Source organism: Copadichromis virginalis, linkage group LG18, assembly GCF_057382275.1.
Source record: "Copadichromis virginalis isolate Kocher_CV1m ecotype Utaka linkage group LG18, C_Virginalis_male_GT1.1, whole genome shotgun sequence".
Classification (NCBI taxonomy): Eukaryota; Metazoa; Chordata; class Actinopteri; order Cichliformes; family Cichlidae; genus Copadichromis; species Copadichromis virginalis.
In genome coordinates, this window is record NC_140635.1 from 37,037,850 (window position 1) to 37,053,074 (window position 15,225).

General features: G+C 44.1%; 1 non-coding gene across 1 annotated transcript; it reads right to left on the reverse strand.

The window, feature by feature from the left end:
* Positions 1 to 1,479: 1,479 nt before the first annotated feature.
* Positions 1,480 to 1,551, reverse strand: trnap-ugg (transfer RNA proline (anticodon UGG)). Its single transcript has one exon. It is a non-coding gene; the product is annotated as a tRNA-Pro (tRNA).
* Positions 1,552 to 15,225: the final 13,674 nt, after the last annotated feature.

The following is a 15,225-nucleotide window of genomic DNA, read 5'->3' on the forward strand; positions in this document are numbered from 1 at the left end:
TGACCAACTATGAAACACATCACATGAGCCAAGGGGTGGAAAAAAGGTGTGGGTAATTATCAGCAGAGGTCAAACCATTATGAGACCTTCACATATGTAGTTTAACGTCTTTACACCGAAATTGAATGGCCTCAATTTCGATCAGACTTTGTGATCTCTAATAGCCCTTTTCCACTTGCACCTACCTAGCTTGGCTTAACTTGACTCAGCTCGATCTTTAAAGTTTCCATTAGGTGATAGTACCTGGTTACAGGTATTTTTTTAGTACCTGCCCAGTAAGGTTTCCAAGGCAATCTCAAAATGTGACATATACAGATTGCGTGGCAGGGACTGTGCAGTCAATGGCATCACTCAATGAGTCATGAGAATGACTCTTTCACAAAATCAAAAACGTTATTTTAGAAAGACAAATTGGTGTCACACATAACATTGAAAGGTTTGGCACACAACACATTTACAATGCCCCAGAAGGAATGTGTCTTACCAAAGAATTCCATGAAGCTAAGAGCTTGTGAATTTAAGGGGGCTCGTCCGGGATTTGAACCCGGGACCTCTCGCACCCAAAGTAAGAATCATACGCCTAGACCAACGAGCCACAGGTAGCATGTGCTTAACTCTTCAACTCTGAAAGGATAGACTTAAATCGGCCTTCAAATTCAAGCAGGAATGTTTTTAAGCTCTCTTCAGTATTCATTTTTGTATCTTCAGACCTTTGCTACTGACAAGCTCCAACAGGGATGACTCCAGAGGGACTGCACACAGTGAATGAGAAAAAAGGGTTCCCAGTCATCCACGTCATGGTAGTCTGATGAGCTTTGAAAGAAAGCAGCTGGAATTCTCTAAGTGCCTTGAAGACCTTTCACCTCTCCTCTGAGAACCTTCGTTAGATCTAAAACTAAACGTTGGAGAGTCCCAGGTATTTAAAACCCAGAGCGGGTTGTCTTTACCAGGGTCGTTGACCAACTATGAAACACATCACATGAGCCAAGGGGTGGAAAAAAGGTGTGGGTAATTATCAGCAGAGGTCAAACCATTATGAGACCTTCACATATGTAGTTTAACGTCTTTACACCGAAATTGAATGGCCTCAATTTCGATCAGACTTTGTGATCTCTAATAGCCCTTTTCCACTTGCACCTACCTAGCTTGGCTTAACTTGACTCAGCTCGATCTTTAAAGTTTCCATTAGGTGATAGTACCTGGTTACAGGTATTTTTTTAGTACCTGCCCAGTAAGGTTTCCAAGGCAATCTCAAAATGTGACATATACAGATTGCGTGGCAGGGACTGTGCAGTCAATGGCATCACTCAATGACTCATGAGAGTGACTCTTTCACAAAATCAAAAACGTTATTTTAGAAAGACAAATTGGTGTCACACATAACATTGAAAGGTTTGGCACACAACACATTTACAATGCCCCAGAAGGAATGTGTCTTACCAAAGAATTCCATGAAGCTAAGAGCTTGTGAATTTAAGGGGGCTCGTCCGGGATTTGAACCCGGGACCTCTCGCACCCAAAGCAAGAATCATACGCCTAGACCAACGAGCCACAGGTAGCATGTGCTTAACTCTTCAACTCTGAAAGGATAGACTTAAATCGGCCTTCAAATTCAAGCAGGAATGTTTTTAAGCTCTCTTCAGTATTCATTTTTGTATCTTCAGACCTTTGCTACTGACAAGCTCCAACAGGGATGACTCCAGAGGGACTGCACACAGTGAATGAGAAAAAAGGGTTCCCAGTCATCCACGTCATGGTAGTCTGATGAGCTTTGAAAGAAAGCAGCTGGAATTCTCTAAGTGCCTTGAAGACCTTTCACCTCTCCTCTGAGAACCTTCGTTAGATCTAAAACTAAACGTTGGAGAGTCCCAGGTATTTAAAACCCAGAGCGGGTTGTCTTTACCAGGGTCGTTGACCAACTATGAAACACATCACATGAGCCAAGGGGTGGAAAAAAGGTGTGGGTAATTATCAGCAGAGGTTTCAGGTGAAACCATTATGAGACCTTCACATATGTAGTTTAACGTCTTTACACCGAAATTGAATGGCCTCAATTTCGATCAGACTTTGTGATCTCTAATAGCCCTTTTCCACTTGCACCTACCTAGCTTGGCTTAACTTGACTCAGCTCGATCTTTAGAGTTTCCATTAGGTGATAGTACCTGGTAATAGGTATATTGTAGTACCTGCCCAGTAAGGTTTCCAAGGCAATCTCAAAATGTGACATATACAGATTGCGTGGCAGGGACTGTGCAGTCAATGGCATCACTCAATGAGTCATGAGAGTGACTCTTTCACAAAATCAAAAACGTTATTTTAGAAAGACAAATTGGTGTCACACATCACATTGAAAGGTTTGGCAGCCAACACATTTACAATGCCCCAGAAGGAATGTGTCTTTGCAAAGAATTCCATGAAGCTAAGAGCTTGTGAGTTTAAGGGGGTATTTTTAATTTGGTAGTTGTTTTGATCTGTGTTGTTCAGCACTTTGGTCTGCCTGGTGTGTTCTTAAAGTGCTATACAAATAAACGATGATGATGATGATGATGATGATGATCAATCTGCTAAATAAATGGAAAACCCGGGATGGCTGAGGAGGAATCTACACGTGTTGGGCTTAACTTTGTTTCTCTTGACCTTTCCATCTCTCTGTAACTCAGCAGGAAGAATTGCGTGCCATTATTCCACAACATCTTTTTCAGGAGAACCCTGGGGCGACAAACCTTACGGAGCATGGTATCTTCCTGAAAGGCAGACAATGTACAGGATTAAAAAAATTGGAAAAGTTTTGGAAAAGGGGGTAGCTCTGATGTTCGAGTTGGGGGTTATTGAGCCCTCAACCAGTGATAGGAGCAATCCTATTGAGAAGATGGTGAAGAACGATGACAGCATCCAATTCTGCAATGACTTCAGAAAGGTAAATGCACAGTGTGACTTTGATGCGTTTCCTCTACCCAGGCTGGAAGATCTAATTGAATGTCTGGCCAAGTTCCTCTGACCCAAGGATAATTGACATCTATTTTAGTTTTAGAGTGTCTCTGTGAAATGCACTATACACAGGTACACACACACACAGGTCTTTATCACCAGGTTCCACATTTATTTACAATTTTCCCAGGTTATGACTGAACACAGTCTGACAGCTGTCGGTCCCAGCTGATTTCCCTCAGTCTCCTCTCCGTCTCACTATAAAAAGGGAAGGAAACCATCATCAGTCCAAATCGCCATCAGCTGTTCTCACCGGCATCTCCAGCACCGCCCCATTGAGCCCACTGCACCACTCCTCCCCTGCAGCCGCGCCCAGGACCACACCTCCGCCACAGTCTCGTTATTCTTGTGGGTTGTTCAATGTGTTGAGTAAAGTTCAAAGTCTCCATTATGTCCTTGGGTGTTTTTATGTCCTTTTCACAGTCCCAGTTGACATTAAAATCTCCCATTACAATTATTTCATTAGACTTATTATTTATAGTATGATATTTAAGTAATATCTGTAGCTATTCATAAAAAATATTCTTTGCGGAAGGAGGGCGATATAAACAGATCAACGTAAATGACATTTCTGTGGAAAGAGTGATTTTAACAGAAATATGTTCTACTTCGAGTAAAGTAAGTAAGTAAGTAAAGAGCAATCCAGGTGTTTTTTTACATGCACAAATATTCCTCCTCCTCTTGTTCCAATTCTATCCCTTCTGAATACTGTGTACTCTGGAAAGACAACCGCAGACTCAGGAGAAGAACTTGTGAGCCAAGATTCAGAGATACCCAAAATAGAAATATTGGAATTGCTTAGAAAATGCTCCAGCTGCTCATGCTTTGGTAACATACTGCGAATGTTAATGTGTCCACATAGAAGCCCCTTTGGTTTATTTTTAGTGTCCCAGATTACTTTAGCCTGCTTAAATGTCTTGCAGATCTTTGTTCCTCTGTAACTTTTAATAGCAGGATTTCTTGTCCTTTTGTTGACAATGCTATGAGCATTTAATGATGAGAAACCCTTTACCGGAGACTGTAGTTTGGGTACAGCAGGTGGGGGCCCAGGCAGCCGAGATGGGGGCCCAGGCAGCCGAGATGGGGGCCCAGGCAGCCGAGGTGGAGACCCAGGCAGCCGAGATTGAAACCCAGGCAGCCGAGGTGGAGGACTGAGCAGCTGAGGTGGAGACCCAGGCAGCTGAAATGGAGGCCCAGGCAGCTGAGGCAGAAACCCAGGCAACTGAGGCGGAGGCTCAGGCAGCTGAGGTGGTAACCCAAACAGCAGAAGTGGAGGCCCGGACAACAGGGGCGCAAACACTATTAGCTGCAGATGTAGCCTTACTAACTGGGACGGTGGTTGGAGCACAGTTAGTTGAGGTGGAAAGCAATGCAGAGATAGCTGTGCCCATAGGCTAACTAGGCTAATTAGTTGTAGCCAGTCCAAATCACTGATGTTTGAATTAGGTCCAGGATTTAGTTCTATATCACCAGCCAAAAGTAGCATCAGAACAAGTTTCAGAATCTCCAGCGACAGTTGTGGTATATTTGATTGTTCATGTTTACCTGGGGGTGGTCTAGCATGACCAAAATCCAAGAATCTTGTGAACAAAAGATGTTGACTACATTTGGCTGGGAAAGTGGTATAATTATCCAGCTTTCTTGGACATGTCGAACTCCACAGAATATAAAAATGTATAAAAACAAAAAGACAAGTTAATGTCAAGATCCAGGGGGTTTTAGATGTTTTTTAGGTGGGTTTTTTTGGCAAAAGCACAGGACCTGCCAAGCTGTGTGTCTGCACCCTAGCAGAGATCTTGAATCTTGTGAACAATTGAGGCAGAAGATCCAAGTATAGCCAGTGTACCATCAAGTGGTACTTTTTTCCTAAATTGGTTTGAAAACCTTGTAAAAATCTGGCACCAAAAAGCATTCAAGACTGGGCAGTGCCAAAATAGATGTGCAGGGGAACCTTCATCAGCGTTACATCTATCACACAGGGGGGGATACAGGACTCTCAGTCTGGTTAAGTTTGAGTTTAGAAAAAGTAGTCTGTGAATGACTTTAAACTGGATTAGTTTGTATCTGGCATTTATTGAGCCTTTCTGAATGCTGGACCAACAGTTTTGTCATGGTGAATTGGATTAAAGGACTCAGGTGCGAGACTCCTTGCAGAATGACAGTGGATTTATTTACAGTGAAAAGGTGAGTTAACAGTTCGAGTCTATAATCCAAAAAGGGCAGTGCAGTGATACGGCGACCTCTCCTCACGGTGACAGTGCAGTAATAATCCACAACAACTCCTGGTGCCGGCTCCTCCTCCAATCCCTGAACCCTGGAGGCAGATGAGAAAAAACACACGCTCAATAACGAAAACGTCCTTCTCCTTCACAAACCGGGTATGCTAATCATGACTACGCTACCCGGTTTAGTTCAACGTTCCAGCGTTGGTTGTGACTCAACCGCCCCGTTAAATAGGTCTGCGCTGGCAAGGTAATTCTGCACAGGTGCGATGATTCTAGCTCAGGACACTCCCCTCCGGTCAACTGCCGTTCCGTGCCACGGCTTCCGGAAGTACATGTTCCAGCAGAAAAACACATGCACAGGATGGAGAGGAGAACACGACACAGTACACACAAACACCACAACAAATTGGCAAGACGATCGGTGAGGACCGTCTAGCCATGACAAGTTTGACCATTGGTCCTCAGACAGAGGGACACCAAGGTCTTCAGCCCATGTATTCCTGATTCGATCAGAATCTGCTGGAATTGTAAAGCACTTAAGCTACCTGCGCAGGTGAATGACCTTTTAGATTCTAAGAGTCATGAGGTGTATTTCCCAAAGCCTGACCTGCATAGACCCAATCCATCACAATAACTTATCGGCGTTAAGGGTTTTAAGTTTTTTCACTACCATGTTACATGAATTAGTGTAATTTATAGTCAAAGTTTATCTGTGGAATTGAATCAGTGACTTTATCAGGTATACCACCTGATAAAGTCACTGATGGCTGGTGGCTCCCTGCGCACTAAGGGCTCATACACAGGGACAAGGTGCACCAGGTTGTGATCAGATCTGCCCAGGGGAGGGAGAGGTGAGGAACTGTATGCCTCTTTAAGTCATGTGTATTTCGCTTGATTATTCATCTCAGCTCTTGACTTCTGCTACTGTCTGCCAATGAAGGCTGTCTCAGAATAAGGTATTTGCCATACCTGCTCAATAATTTGAATGGTATGTTCTTTTCTGTGACAAAGACAATAAGCCGACGGACCAGTTGCAGGAACCCAAACATGGCAGGTGTGTTTTATCATGATTCATATAATACTGATGACAGATTTTTAGGCTAATAGTCAGGCTAACACACTTACCTCTCATCTTTTCTTTCCTCACAAAACCGATAGATCCTCCCCTTCTTTTATGTGTCTCCCAGCGCAAATGTTTTGGTTCCTGCAACTGGTCCATCTGGTTATTGTCTCCCCAGAAACACTTCCTTTGTGCTATTGGAAATCTGTTTTTTCCTATATCAGTTGTGTTTTGTGCACTTTGCAGCGTTTTTCTTATTGCTTGTGTTTTCTTAAGTTGTAGTCCGTTGGGCCTCTCAGGGCCACCGTAATTCACCCACCCTTGACAAAATGCAGTTACACTTCTCTTCATTGAATGTGGACTAAAGATGCATCTTTAAAAGGGTTTGTAATTATAACTAGTGAATCGCTATCTGTACTGTTCATTCAACTGAGTGCTTTATGAAATACTGTAAAAAAAAAAGTGTATTCACAGAAATATGAAAATGAAAGTAATCAATGTAATCAGCTTTAAAGCTGTACTTGTGTTTGTTAAGCATGGTGGAGTTTCCAAGCTCGACACTAAATAGGTAGGTAGCTGCTGCCTCAGGAGCTTTACAAGCATCTCAGTCCAGTTTTAAGTTATATTCTAACTCACTCAAATCTAAAACTGTGTGGAGAGGGTCCACACCTTCTGGTTCTTTGGTGTCCTCATCTCTGCTGACATCTCCTGGACAGACAACATCACAGCGGTCATCAAGAAGGTCCAACAGCTGCTGTACTTCCTGATGGTCCTCACGAAGTACAAACTGGACCTCAACCTGTTGCTGACTTTCTACCAGAGGTGGGACCAAGTCATTGTTTTGCAAGTCTCAAGTAAGTCTCAAGTCTTTATCCTCAAGTCTCAAGTCAAGTCTCAAGTAATGTCAGGCAAGTCAGAGTCGAGTCTCAAGTCACTGGTGTAAAAGTCCGAGTCAAGTCACAAGTCTGAAACTTTGAATTTCAAGTCCTTTCGAGTCTTTAAAAAAAACAAAACGAAAAAATAATGTTGCAGTTATGCTAAATGTAAATATTAGACCATGTAATTTTTAAATCTGTGTTTTTCTCAACACATGACAAAATAGTGAACTTAGAAAATATACACAAATTGTGAAATTGCACCTCTTTAAAATGCAGCTCAATTAAACCTAGCTCCAAGAATAATTTTCACCGACAGTTCTGAGATAAGCTGCATGTTATTCTTGGATGCGGTTGTAGGACCAGCTTTAAAACCGCATGACAAAAATATCATACATATTAAAAAAAAACTGTATCACCAACGTAGCCTGGACAACATTTGCTAGTTAGATGAAGTCAGCTATCTCATCTTAGCATATTTATATGCATATTTATATGCATACGGTTCTTGGAGTGAGTGCATACACTCATGAAGTTTAGTAACTTCAGGTCACTGCAACAAGCCCAGGTACAGTTTACCGACGGATGGGTACAGGACCTTGAAATGCACCGTGTAGAACGAAAGACCATCGTACATATCATAAGTTTACCAGTCTCACAAATCGTCGTCATAAATACACATTCCTTAACCGTTTATTAATAGGACCTTTGAGCTCAACGGTAATTAATTAACAGTGGAAATAATTTCTGGTACCCATCACAGAAATGTAGCAGTGACAATAATATTGGATGCTGTAATCGCACTGGGCAATTAGTGATACAAAAAACCTGTTTTATCCTGTGAATAAAAGTATATGTTTTTTTGTTTGTTTGTTTTTTCTTTTTTTTTTTCTTTTTTTCTTTTTTTTTTCTTTTTTTTTTTGTCGCTTCTTTTTCCTCGGGACTGTGCTCCCAAAGTTTCATCAGCTTTCCAACAAGGAATAACAACATCCTGGAACAGCAACATAAGGGGCGCATACAAGGCATTGCCCCACCCCCATTTTGGACAGTCTGACCACATTTCTGTGTTCCTCTATCCAGCATGCAGGCAGTTCGTCAAACATTGCTTCCCAGTTAGAATTATTATTAAAGTTTCAAGTGAAGAAAATGATTCAGTGCTTCCTTTGATGCTACAAACTGGGGTGTGTTTTAGACTGCTGCCTTGAGAGATGACTGCTCTGTGGATTTAGAGGAATATGCATCAGTGGTTACCAGTTACATCAGCGCCTCCATTGACAATATTGTCCCCACCAAGTCCTATAAAACATATCCAAATCAGAAACCATGGTTGAACTGTGAGGTGCGTTCCATGCTGCATGCACGCTCCACTGCATTTGCCTCTGATGACACAGAGGACTACAAAAAGCAAGATTTGCCCTACGTTGATCCATCAGGGAAGTCAAGAGGCAGCACAGATTGAAACTGGAAGGATACTACAACAACTCAGATTCTCAATGCATGTGGCAAGGCTTGCAACACATCACTGATTTCTAGCAGATTAGCAGCAGGGTCACAGTCAGCTGCAACGCGCTACCAGACGAGCTGAATGAGTTCTACGCTAGCTTTGACAACCTCAACAGCAACCAACACAGAGGGATTCTACCAGCACAGGCAGCACAGAGTTCTTCACTCACTGTGACGTCAACTGAGGTATGCAAGGGTCTGAGGAGGACTAACCCTGAAAAGCAGCCGGCCCTGACAACATCCCCGGCCGTGCTTTGAGAGTCCGCTTTTCAGAGCTGGCTGAGTTGTTTACAGACAGACATTTTCAAGTTGTTAAATTTGGATTAACCTCCAAACTGCTCAGCAACTTTTACAGATGCACAGTGGAGAATATTCTGACAAACTCCATCAGAGTGTGGTAGGGGAAAAGCACCACTCAGGATAGGAAGGCTATCCAGCGTGTCATTAAAACAGCACAATTCATCTACGGAGTACCCTTCCCACCACTACAGGACATTTACAACACTCGGGTCAGAAAAGGGGCACACAACATCATCAAGGACCGCACCCAAAACACAGCACACACTGTTCACACTCCTGCCATCTGGCAGATGCTACAGTACTGTGAAAGCAAGGACAACCAGATTAAATTAAACCAGAAAAGGTTGGGTCTTGTTTACGACCCCTGACTGAATAAAATCAAGTGAAATTGAAATGACAATCACGCAGAAGTGCTACGTCGGATCTACTGACTTGACTGCAGTATTGTTCATTTACAGATCTTTCTCCTTGGAAGCTCTTATCCTCTCTTCTCAGAGATTATGCATGACTATTTATATCCTGCGTACTTTTTTTTTTTTTTTTTCGCCTGTCCCATTTGGTTCTTTAGCCGTCAGAATTGTTGTCTGAAGACCAACAAGGATACCCAATGGATTTACTTTGCCAAATGGATCATCGTGGCATTGCCGTATTGGTCCATTTGGTCGATCTTTGTTTTTATTATTTATTATATTTTATTTCCAGATGTTACAGACGGGACAGACATGAGTGAGAGATAGGAAAGGGAGAAAGAAAGAGGAAGGAAAGGAAAAACAGAAGGGGAGAGGGACAGTGAGAAAGGGGGGGAGAAAAAAAATTAAAATATCCTGGATCACCTGTTGAGAGAAGAATAGAAAACAAGCAAAAAAAGACCAAAAAAAAAGAAACAAAGCAACATACTAAACACAACACCATCGCATTAATCTAGCTAAGTGTAAACAGCAGTAAATACTAAATATTCAATGTTGTTGTGCAGCACGCAGGACAGATGTGCTTCGAGGTAGCAGCCAAGAAAGGTGTAATTTGGGTCTACGAGCAGTGAACACCCATGTGCATACCTGTGTGGATCAGCGCGCTTGTATTCCAAAGGTTTCTCCATGTAACGATCTGCTAGGGAGTGTGGGGGGGCCACAGCCCCGTCCTCCAGGGTGTGAAGCAGGTATGGAGGAGATCAAAACTCCAGACATCCAGAGGCCCCCAGAACACAAGAGACCATGGAAGACCAACAGAGGGGCAGCCGCGCCACTGTCCCAGTAAGAGCTGAGGAGAGTCCCAGATGAGGGCTCACTCAGCAGCCGCGGAGCAGAAGCCAGGGGGAGTTGCAGTGACGCGCCCGTGAGCTCCGCCGGCCGCCAGCTGTGCCTGAGTGACCGAGCCCCAGGCCGAGAGGCCGGGGGCACCCCACCCCCGAAGGGGCCCGAGCGAGCCCCAGGCTCCAGGCCCCGATAAGCGGCCGCCAAGGAGTGAGCCGGTGTGTACCTGGACGCCCATCCCCAGACACAAAGAACCACCAACGCACCGATGTCTGAGGGCGTCCGCCACCGGCAGGGGAAGTGGTGGTAGGTGGAGATAGGCCTCCAAACCTTGGAGGGCCTGAGGTGTCCCCAGAGAGGTGGCGTCTGATACCCAACCTGACATATAGACACAGACATACAGGCACACACAGACACAAACATCCATTCCCCCCCTCATGCTCTCATATGCACTTACTCCACACTCAACCAACGTGGAGACAGACATAAAGAGACGCTGTACACACGATCACACTCCCCAAGCGTACTCTACAAACCGGGTCTAGGTACCCTTGCCCCTGGAGGGGGGAACTGTATATGTTTTTGTCAGTGTACCATGGTAATAACAGAAGCGAAACGCAATATTGTGTCAGGACAATTCACTATTTATGCACAATAAACAAAGGAGCATAGCACGACAATTTCTGTTCAGCGCCAGACTTGCTTGTAACCTATATCACCAATTATGTTATGTTATGTTAACTACAACAGCAGACTGACCTTTGTGTAAATGCTTGGAGCAGACTAACCTGTGAGCTGGAGGGTTCTGGGACGTTATATTTGGTCTTTGAATGGCTGCAATCCAGGCCATCCGTCGCGTCTTTGTTACTTCGGAAACATGGCTCGAACAATTTCTCTTCAACGACGTAATCCGATAACAACCGATCTCTTTACCCGTCGGCTTCCCGTGGCTGTCATGCGACCGGCTATTGCAGTTAATAATACAACAGCTTCTTGACATTTTTGTGTTTCTTTTTATCGCTGTGTGACTGATTTTAATTGAAAGCCTGCGTGCGCTAGTACCGCTTGCCACGAGTTCCCAGAATCCTTTGCGGTTCTACCCGTGAATGACGTCACATTTTCAATCTCTATATAATATGCATGTTAAATTTTATATTTGGGGTAAAATATCAAGTCTTTTCAAGTAAACCGGTTCAAGTCCAATTCAAGTCCCAAGTCATTGGTGTAAAAGTCCAAGTCAAGTCACAAGTCTTAGAACATTTTTTCAAGTCAAGTCTAAAGTCATAAAATTAATGACTCGAGTCTGACTCGAGTCCAAGTCATGTGACTCGAGTCCACACCTCTGCTTTCTACCGCTCATCCATTGAGAGCCTGCTGACATACTGCATCACAGTATGGTACGGCAGCTGCACTAAAGCAGACGGAGCGTGGAACAACACCCTGATAACGACTGTGTTTAGACTGTTCTTCCCATTCCATGCAAGGCCACCTGGGTTGGCTGTTAGACTGTTTACTTAGCCTGGCAGGGCGAAGGACACTGTCTCAGCTGAACTCTGGACACGCACACACATACATATATATACACATGCAGATATACACTAAACCCCCTTTCCAAACGCCTGCGACGCTTATTCCCTTCCGATGCTGACGGTGGATCAAGGAGACCAGCGCTTATGCTGCAGGCCCGGATGTGCTGTCTACACTGGCTGTCTCTCACCCTTTACCCCCCCCCCCCCGTTGCTTGTCATGTGTTTCTTTGGTGTATTAAGAGTTGTTTCATGTGCTGAGGTGTTTTTTTCTGTTCTCAAACTGATCTCCCTGTTGGAGCTCAGTCTGGGGGGAGTTATTTTTTTCTCCTTATCTTTCCTCGTGTGGTGCTTTTTCCATTGTTATACCTCTGACCTGTCTTCCCCATGTGATTTTATGTGCAATAACCCAAACTGGAAATACACAACACTATTTATTTAAGTATTTATTTCCTTTTTTTCTCCAGATTGTTGTTTCTCATTGTATCGTCTTGATGCATTCACAATCATCCAGGTAAGTAAATCTCCAAAGGCTGATTCTGTTCATCTGGACAGAATCGCTACATCCAGATGAACAGAATCAACCTTTGGAGTTTTTCATTGTACATCTGTAGAGTGACAATAAATGCATTCTATTTTATTCTATTTTGCAACTCTGTCTTAAAGCAGGCCCTCTACTCTCCCTCATTTCATGTTCTGGCTTTGTCTTGGCCTTCAGAGGCCTTGAACTTTAATACAGACACTCCTTTCTCTCCTGACCTTTGCCAAACTCTCAGCCCTATCACAGGCTCTCTGCTCTGTGCTGGCAATCAGCAGCCTGCACATTAGAGCAGGCTCTTCTCACTCCTTGCACATCAGCTTTGAATCTATCAAAGGCTCTCCTTCTCTCTCTTAACTTCAGCCTGTTTTAATGTTTTATCTCAGTGTCTCTGTGCCCTCCTGGCCTCCAATGGCCCTTGAGCCTTTTTGCAATCTCTACTCTGCTTTGAACTACCCCTTTGCTTTCCAGACCTCTTGTAATACTGCTAACATTCATGTGCAGCCCGCTGTGGCGTCTGCACCGTGGCTGCTGGGTGACCCCATGTCTGAGGCTCTCCTCAGCTCTTTCCGGGAAGGTAGCACAGTTGCTTCTCCGTTGGTTCTCCTTGGGCTTTCGCAATCTGGGGGGCCTGTGGATGTCCGGGCCTGAGTGCCCTCAATGTCTGCTTCAGGCTCTGGGTCTGAATAATAACATTCAATAGTTAGTATTTAAATACTATATCTTACTGTCCCCCCTTCCCCTCTGTTTCTCTTTCTCCCTTTCTGTCTAATTGTCTGTCCAATTTGTAATAACTTAAAAAATTAAATTAAATTACATTTAAAAAAAATTTAAAAATAGGAACTTCCTGCCATGGTAAGATTGCTTTTCTTTTCTTTGGGGGTCCTACCCTAATCCTTATCACTACTGGGATTCTGTTCTGCTTCGATGGGCCATCAGACTGCCAAATACCTCAAATTGAGTTCTGTACATCAATAAATTATCTTCACTTCCTTCTAATGATCTTGTCACCATCCCGGGGCAGACCGAGTGAAGTGAGCGAGGTCGACCCAGGAGCAGACAGAGGCGAGGAGACGGAACTTGAGTTGCAAACCAGATCCTTTATTGTGGCTGAAAACATGAATACAACTCAAACGAAGGCAAACATGGGAGAGAGCTAACTGAACCTGCACTGGGAAAAACTAAGATAACAGAGACGATACAGAGGAACTATGATACCTATGAATACATGAAACGAGGAAACAGACAACATGACGCTGAACAGGAAGACTGAGGACCTAAATACACACATGAAGTGATCAGAGGAAGTGGCGACATGAGGACACAGCTGACTCGAATGAAACATAATGACAACACAGGGGCCTAAATGACCCAGAACCATGACAGATCTGTCCTTATTGAAATTTAGCTCATGCCTCAGTTTAATAACGAAGATCTGAAGTCACACATCTGCTGCTTCCCAGGTCTTGGCAGAAAAATCCACTTTCCCACGCTGTCAAGCTGGTTGTTAAAAATCACTGCCGGCTTATGCAGAGTGGTCAACTGTGTGTCTTTACAGACAACAATTCACTAAGCTTCCTTTCTTCGGCCAAGCTAGGTGCCACAGAGCAGAGGTGGGCATCTCAACTGGTGGCATTCATCTTTGAAATGAGATATCAGTCATGCCGTAGTAACCAGAAGAAAATGCAGCTGCTCTTTCTTGACAGCATGAGTCTCGCTCCAGCTTGGCAGAATGTGTGTTGCTCAGGACTTTTGTTCCAATCCCGCTTCAGCAGGAATCATGTCCAGGACCGGTGCCACCTGCAACTCAGAGAAACCAGGGCCTTCCCATCACATTCTCTTGGAGATATTTGTACCCTACAGGAGTCTGATCCACTGCTGTGGGATTTGCTATGTCAGTGTTACCATTTGGTAGAGAAAGATGGGATACTCTATTGCCGGATCTCACTTCCTGATGGGGGCGAGGAAGTGCTCCAACTTGTCCTCCCAGAGGCTCTGAAGTCAGAGACTCTGAGATAGCTGGATCAGGAGCTTGTGTATTGTGCTTGTGTATTCACAGAATAAAAGGCTGCAGGGAAGGCTGGGAGCTGGAGTCATTTGAGTACAGGTGCAGAGTTGCAAGTTAAAATGTTTGTCTTGCTTTGTTCACGGGTGATAAGTCTCTGAACCAGCGGGGCCTGCAAGCGCAGACCCAACAAGTACTGTTACTGGCCAAGGATGTCCTCTGATATCAAGCAGTAGGTTCAGGGTTATGAGCATTGTCAAATTGCAAAGGATTCGGGGCTGGTATCACATAGCTAAATGGGCCATTTGTAATCCTCCAGCAGTGGACTTGAGAATGTCCTGGTTATGACTGATGTTTTCAGCAAATATACCGTTGAAGTCCTTACTCGAGATCAGCGGACTTCTACTGTAGCCCAGGTTCCTCTGACAGAGTGGTGTTCCTAGCCGCATCTACTCTGACCAAGGCAGGAATTTAGAGTTTGTTGATGCACCAGTTGTGTGAATTATACCAGGTAGCAAAGTCTCGTGCAATTCCATATCATCCAGTGAATAATGGACAGTGTGAATGGTTTAATAGAACCCTTCATAACATCTTGCACACCCTTCCATCATCCCAGAAACGGGATTAGTCTGTGCGTTTATGCACACATGCTCTTTTGTTATACCAGCACACCCCATCAGGGCACAAGGGAGTTGCCATTTTTCTTGTTTGGCTCTCATCCCAGGCTCCCCATTGACTTTCTTCTGGGTTGGGCTGCACTAGTGCCATCACCTCTTTACTCATTATCTACAGCTACATTTAATGAGCAGTACGGTGGCTTATTCTCAGCCCTGATTCACTTATTTTCAGCTGTTGTGGATAGGGCACCTGCACTTTTAGCAGCAGTTCAATATAGTGTCCTTAATTCTGGGGTAAGCAGCATTTGGCACTATTTTGCTACTGACTCCAAATTAGA